This window comes from Salmo trutta, chromosome 18, assembly GCF_901001165.1.
Source record: "Salmo trutta chromosome 18, fSalTru1.1, whole genome shotgun sequence".
NCBI lineage: Eukaryota > Metazoa > Chordata > Actinopteri > Salmoniformes > Salmonidae > Salmo > Salmo trutta.
Window position 1 is genome coordinate 21,646,323 of NC_042974.1, and position 8,146 is coordinate 21,654,468.

Consider the following 8,146-nt stretch of genomic DNA (forward strand, 5'->3'; position numbering starts at 1 on the left):
TTGTGTGCCAAGCTTGTAGCGACATACCCAAGAAGACTCAAGGCTGTAATCGCTGCCAACAGTGCTTCAACAAAGTGCTGCGTAAAGGGTCTGAATACTTATGTAAATGTGACATTTCTGGGGTTTTTGTACTCTGTATAAATGTAATAAGCTAAATAAAGTGTGTAAATTAACGGCATTTGCTTGACAGTGTTGTCCGTTTCATTTTTTGGGGAAATAAACTCTTTGATTTGTTTTCATGTTTCACAAAAAGACTGGAATAACCATGTGCTTTTTACCTTTTGAGGGAGAGGAGGACATGTTTACATGCAGAATTGGGCTCTTGCACACCCAGAGGTCAAAGTAGAAGTAGTAGCCTGCTTTGCTCGTCACTTGGATTGAGGAATGTTTCATTCATAAAGGAGAAAGGATTAGTGGTTCAGGTTTGCTCTGTCTCTGCTCCAAACATCAATTCATTTGGTGGCTTAAATGCACAATCATTGTCAGGATTTTCAGGGGAATGAGCACAACTCTATCTAGCCAATCAGAGTGCAAGATGGAGTTTTATACTACTTCTTATACCTGTTCCCTCAGATCTCAACAACTGCTCATGGGTAGGGGTGATGCCACGTGGTTAGTGTTTCCGTCCTTCAATGTTCAACGTCTTTTGCTCGTTCATGGTTTGGGGCTCTCATGGTTTTGCTTTTAAACCTCATTCTGAAGACCAGATCTCTAGGTGTTTACTTCAGAAATGGATCCGCAAAAAAGTTTGTACCTGGAGTAGTGTCATACAAAGGACTTAAGCTCATAAACAAATGTGCATGAGGAATGTTATCTAGACACTCTGAAGGACTTTGAGATCTGGGACAGTGACATTTTTGCTGTTACATACCCAAAATCAGGTAAATCCACCCACTCTCCTAATCCATATATAATACCAAAACATGTTCTTATTGTTTGGATAGGGTATTTTACAAATGTTAAGATGAGAATTCTGTCAATTATTTGGTATGAAAAAAAAATATTGCATAATATTCAACAGGGACAAATGGATGCAGTACATTATAGCATTGTTGTTTCGTCCTACTGTATTCGAGGGTAAAAACAAACACCATGGAAATTGTACCATGGATTGAGGTGGAGATGAAAACAGTGGACTATGGCTCAATGCCCTCACCCCGATTATTTGCCTCTCACCTTCTCCCCAATCTACTGCCACCAGGTTTAAGAAAGAGAGTGAAGGTAAGATAAAGATGATTGTGGGGGTCTGAGGTGTGGTCATTGCTTACAAAACTTTTTTAAAGGCAAAAAAAGGTAGCAATGAAGCTGTCACATTGTTTGCAGTCAACTGCTTTTAACATGATTGTGTCCCTATTGGTTATGTACATCGGAAGGAACCCCAAAGATGTTGCATGTTCATTTTACCACTTCCACAATGTAAATAGACTACTAGAGGACAAAGAGGACTTCAACACATTTCTGGAGGAATTTCTTGAGGGAAAAGGTGGGTATGTTTTCCCAATAGCTTACATATAATTTTATGGAAGTGTAGTACTGTGGGATTTTTTGTAAGCCAATGTTTTCGATGCGATACTTCGATGCGATACTTCATTTGTGCTTGTAACATTCTTTGATTCAATTTTGTTTAACAGTTTTTGATGGTTCTTGGTTTAATCATGTTAAAGATTGGTACAGCGAAAAGGAAGACTTTGACATACTGTTTCTGAGATATGAAGAAATTAAAAAGGTATAGATCAGTTCGATTCATTTTCAATACGTTTGTTATTATTAGTGTTTAAGAAATTAAGAGTTTGTATTTTGATAAATACTTTTTTGTGTACTCTTTCTTGTGTAACAGGACATGAAAGGCGTAATTGTCAAGATTTCAAACTTTCTGAACAAGAGACTTGATATTAGCTGTCTTTTCGGCTGCGATCTGAATAGGTCTGTCGGACACTTTTCTTGGGCCACTATAACTAACTATTTTGCCAACTTGGACAGGTCCCCCCTTCCACACGGAACCCCACTAACCCACAGACGGAAACGCACGAGGCGGCTAAAAACAGACCTCCCTCCCATCTTCCACCAGCTTGCTACCTATGGCCCGGCTAGCTGTCTGAATCTCACTGGACCCTCTGATCACTCGGCTAAGCATGCCTCTCCTTAATGTCAATATGCCTTGTCCATTGCTGTTCTGGTTAGTGTTTATTGGCTTATTTCACTGTAGAGCCTCTAGCCCTGCTCATTATACCTTATCCAACCTTTCAGTTCCTCCACCCACACATGCTATGACATCTTCTGGTTTCAATGATGTTTCTAGAGACAATATCTCTCTCATAATCACTAAATGCCTAGGTTTACCTCCTCTGTACTCACATCCCACCATACCTTTGTCTGTACATTATACCTTGAAGCTATTTTATCGCCCCCAGATACCTGCTCCTTTTTCTCTCTATTCTGGACGTCACAGACGACCAATTCTTATAGCTTTTAGCCGTACCCTCATACTTATTCTTCTCTGCTCCGCTGGGGATGTAGAGGTGAATCCAGGCCCTGCAGTGCCTGGCTCCACACCTACTCCCCAGGCGCTCTCTTTTGATGACTTCTGTAACCGTAATAGCCTTGGTTTCATGCATGTTAACATTAGAAGCCTCCTCCCTAAGTTTGTTTTATTCACTGCTTTAGCACACTCTGCCAACCCGGATGTCCTAGCTGTGTCTGAATCTTGGCTTAGGAAGTCCACCAAAAACTGTGAAATCTTCATCCCTAACTACAACGTTTTCAGACAAGATAGAACGACCAAAGGGGGCGGTGTTGCAATCTACTGCAGAGATAGCTTGCAGAGTTCTGTCCTGCTATCCAGGTCTGTACCCAAACAATTTGAACTTCTACTTTTAAAAATCCACCTCTCCAAAAACAAGTCTCTCACCGTTGCCGCCTGCTATAGACCCCCCTCGGCCCCTAGCTGTGCTCTGGACACCATATGTGAACTGATTGCCCCCCATCTATCTTCAGAGCTCGTGCTACTAGGCGACCTAAACTGGGACATGCTTAACACCCCAGCCATTCTACAATCCAAGCTTGATGCCCTCAATCTCACACAAATTATTAATGAACCCACCAGGTACAACCCCAAAGCCGCAAACACTGGCACCCTCATAGATATCATCCTAACCAATGTGCCCTCTAATTACACCTCTGCTGTTTTCAACCAAGATCTCAGCGATCACTGCCTCATTGCCTGCACCCGTAATGGGTCAGCGGTCAAACGACCTCCACCCATCACTGTCAAACGCTCCCTGAAACATTTCAACGAGCAAGCCTTTCTAATCGACCTGGCCCTGGTATCCTGGAAGGATATTGACCTCATCCCGTCAGTAGAGGATGCCTGGTTATTTTTTTAAAATGCCTTCCTCTCCATCTTAAATAAGCATGCCCCTTTCAAGAAATTTAGAACCAGGAACAGATATAGCCCTTGGTTCTCCCCAGACCTGACTGCCCTTAACCAACACAAAAATATCCTGTGGCGTTCTGCATTAGCATCGAACTGCCCCCGCGATATGCAACTTTTTAGGGAAGTTAGAAACCAATACACACAGGCAGTTAGAAACGCCAAGGCTAGCTTTTTCAAACAGAAATTTGCTTCGTGCAACTCCAACTCTAAAAAGTTCTGGGACATTGTAAAGTCCATGGAGAATAAGAACACCTCCTCCCAACTGCCCACTGCACTGAGGATAGGAAACTCTGTCACCACCGATAAGCCCACTATAATTGAGAATTTCAACAAGCATTTTTCTACGGCTGGCCATGCTTTCCACCTAACTACCCCTACTGCATTCAACAGCACTGCACCCCCCACAGCTACTCGCCCAAGCCTCCCCCATTTCTCCTTCTCCCAAATCCATTCAGCTGATGTTCTGAAAGAGCTGCAAAATCTGGACCCCTACAAATCAGCTGGGCTTGACAATCTGGACCCTTTCTTTCTAAAATTATCTGCCAAAATTATTGCAACCCCTATTACTAGCCTGTTCAACCTCTCTTTCGTGTCGTCTGAGATTCCCATAGATTGGAAAGCAGCTGCTGTCATCCCCCTCTTCAAAGGAGGTGACACTCTTGACCCAAATTGCTACAGACCTATATCCATCCTACCCTGCCTTTCTAAGGTCTTCGAAAGCCAAGTCAACAAACAGATTACCGACTATTTTGAATCCCACCGCACCCTCTCCGCTATGCAATCTGGTTTCAGAGCTGGTCATGGGTGCACCTCAGCCACGCTCAAGGTCCTAAACGACATCGTAACCGCCATCGATAAGAAACATTACTGTGCTGCCGTATTCATTGACCTGGCCAAAGCTTTTGACTCTGTTAATCACCACATCCTCATCGGCAGACTTAGTAGCCTTGGTTTCTCAAACGATTGCGTCGCCTGGTTCACCAACTACTTCTCTGACAGAGTTCAGTGTGTCAAATCGGAGGGCCTACTGTCTGGACCTCTGGCAGTCTCTATGGGGGTACCACAGGGTTCAATTCTTGGGCCAACTCTTTTCTCTGTATACATAAATGATGTCGCTCTTGCTGCTGGTGAATCTCTGATCCACCTCTACGCAGACGACACCATTCTGTATACTTCTGGCCCTTCTTTGGACACTGTGTTAACAACCCTCGAGACGAGCTTCAATGCCATTCAACTCTCCTTCCGTGGTCTCCAACTGCTCCTAAACACAAGTAAAACTAAATGCATGCTCTTCAACCGATCGCTGCCTGCACCTGCCCGCCCATCCAGCATAACTTCTCTGGACGGTTCTAACTTAGAATTTGTGGACAACTACAAATACCTAGGTGTCTGGTTAGACTGTAAACTCTCCTTCCAGACTCACATCAATCATCTCCAATCCAAAGTGAAATCTAGAATTGGCTTCCTATTTCGCAACAAAGCATCCTTCACTCATGCTGCCAAACATACCCTCGTAAAACTGACCATCCTACCAATCCTCGACTTCGGCGATGTCATTTACAAAATAGCCTCCAATACCCTACTCAACAAGCTGGATGCAGTCTATCACAGTGCCATCCGTTTTGTCACCAAAGCCCCATATACAACCCACCACTGCGACCTGTATGCTCTCGTTGGCTGGCCTTCACTTCATAATCGTCGCCAAACACATTGGCTCCAGGTCATCTACAAGACCCTGCTAGGTAAAGTCCCCCCTTATCTCCGCTCACTGGTCACCATAGCAGCACCCACCTGTAGCACGCGCTCCAGCAGGTATATCTCTCTGGTCACCCCTAAAGCCAACTCCTCCTTTGGTCGTCTCTCCTTCCAGTTCTCAGCTGCCAATGACTGGAACGAACTACAAAAATCTCTAAAACTGGAAACACTTATCTCCCTCACTAGCTTTAAGCACCAGCTGTCAGAGCAGCTCACAGATCTCTGCACCTGTACATAGCCCATCTTTAATTGAGCCCAAACTACTACCTTTTCCCCTACTGTATTTATTTATTTTTTTTATTTTGCTCCTTTGCACCATATTATTTATATTTTAACTTTTAACTTTCTTCAAACTACAAATCTACCATTCCAGTGTTTTTCTTGCCATACTTTATTTACTTTGCCACCATGGCATTTTTTTGCCTTTACCTCCATTATCTCACATCATTTGCTCACATTGTATATAGTCTTATTTTTTTTCTACTGCATCATTGATTGTATGTTGTTTTACTCCATGTGTAACTCTGTGTTTTTGTATGTTGTCGAACTGCTTTGCTTTATCTTGGCCAGGTCGCAATTGTAAATGAGAACTTGTTCTCAACTTGCCTACCTGGTTAAATAAAGGTGAAATAAAATAAATAAATAAAAATAAAACACTCAACATGATTGTTGAAAAGAGTATTTTCAGTAACATGCGACATACCCCAAATGCCAATTTGGATACTGTGGCTCCTGACCTTTTTGACAGCAGCAAGGGATTAATGCTGCGAAAAGGTAACACTTTGTACATCGTTTTGTGTTATTCCTATCTCCCTTATTCATCATAACAATCAGACTATGAGCTCCCCTAGGTGTAGACATTTCAACATTTTCCAGTTCAAAAACAATTTCTACGAGCTGATTATAGTGTTTTACATTTCAATGAGCTTACTCACATTCCTTTTGTCGCTTCACAGGAACAGTTTTCCATCACCCAGAGTGAAAGGTTTGACACCATCTACAAGGAGGGGGTGAAAGGTTTCCCTTTGGAGTTCCATTGGGATCTATGAACTGTGAATTATAGCAGGCCTATTGTTGATAAATAACTAAGATCTTGCAATGCACATGGTCAGCTATATCCACGAGCGCTCTAACCGAAAAGTTTCTTTGGGTCAACAAAAAAAGCTACAGAAAATCTCTTTGAATTCTTAGAAACAGATTATTTATTTCCTATAATAAACTCCTAGAGTGACACAAATTGATTAGCTACAGCACTGAGCGAATCTTCCATTTCTGTACTAATTAGAGAAATGTGCTGTGTATTTTTTCTTAACTGACTTCCCTAGTTAAATAAAGGCGAATGTCAATACTCTCTAGGAGTGGGGCGGGAGGGGGGGGGGGGGGGGGGGGGTGAAGTCAGGCGCAGGAGACCAAATTTGTAGTAGCAGAGTGTTTATTCCTGAGTCCAAAACTCCATGAACAGGCTTAAAAAACAGACAAAATAATCCACCCAAAAGGGCCGGAACGCAGTCCAGAAAGAAACGCCAGTCCACATAAGACAAAGAAAATATAACGCAACCCCAAAACCACGACAGGTAAAACAAAACAATCCCGCACGAACCTCACCTGGTAGGGCGAGACTAAATAACCCACTAATGAACCTAACTCAAAACAGGTGAAACACAGGACAGACAAAACCAAACGAAAAGGGAAAATGGGATCGGTGGCAGCTAGTAGACCGGCGACGACGACCGCCGAGCGCCGCCCGAACAGGGAGAGCTGCGGTATAAGTCGTGACAGTACCCCCCCGACGCGCGGCTCCCACAGCGCGCCGACGCCGGCCTCGAGGACGACCCGGAGGGCGAGGCGCAGGGCAATCCGGATGGAGGCTGTGGAACTCACGCAGCAGTGATGGGTCCAAGATATCCCCCACCAGTACCCAGCACCTCTCCTCCGGGCCGTACCCCTCCCAATCCATGAGGTACTGCAGGCCCCCCACCCGACGCCTAGAGTCCAAGATGGAACGGACTGTGTACGCCGGGGCACCCTCGATGTCCAGGGGGGGCGGAGGGACTTCCCGCACCTCAACGTCCTGCAGTGGACCAGCTACCACCGGCCTGAGGAGAGACACATGAAACGAGGGGTTAATATGGTAGTAAGGGGGGAGCTGTAACCTATAACATACCTAATTTATTCTCCTCAGGACTTTAACCTGTTGGGGGTAGGGGGCAGTATTTACACGGCCGGATAAAAAACGTACCCGATTTAATTTGGTTATTACTACTGCCCAGAAACTAGAATATGCATATAATTATTGGCTTTGGATAGAAAACACCCTAAAGTTTCTAAAACTGTTTGAATGGTGTCTGTGAGTATAAGAGAACTCATATGGCAGGCAAAAACCTGAGAAGATTTCTTACAGGAAGTGGCCTGTCTGACCATTCCTTGAGCTTCTTGCCTCTGTTTATTGAAGACTGAGGATCTTTGCTGTAACGTGACACTTCCTATGGCTCCCATAGGCTCTCAGAAGGCGGGAAAAAGCTGAATGATGTCATTCCAGCCCCAGGCTGAAACATATTTGCGCTTTTGGCAAGTGGCCGATCAGAGGACAATGGGCTTAGGCGCGTGCACGAGTCCACCCCATGCTTTATTTTCTTTCGTCTTTTTACCTAAACGCAGATTCCCGGTCGGAATATTATCGCATTTTTACGAGAAAAATGGCATAAAAATTGATTTTAAACAGCGGTTGACATGCTTCGAAGTACGGTGAAGATCATCAAAGGTTAGTGCTGCATTTAGCTGTCTTCTGGGTTTTTGTGACATTATATGCTAGCTTGAAAAATGGGTGTCTGATTATTTCTGGCTGGGTACTCTGCTGACATAATCTAATGTTTTGCTTTCGTTGTAAAGCCTTTTTGAAATCGGACAGTGTGGTTAGATTAACGAGAGTCTTGTCTTTAAAATGCTGTAAAATAGTCA

General features: G+C 43.9%; 1 pseudogene; it reads left to right on the forward strand.

The window, feature by feature from the left end:
- Nucleotides 1-6,401, forward strand: LOC115152997 (amine sulfotransferase-like; annotated as a pseudogene).
- Nucleotides 6,402-8,146: the final 1,745 nt, after the last annotated feature.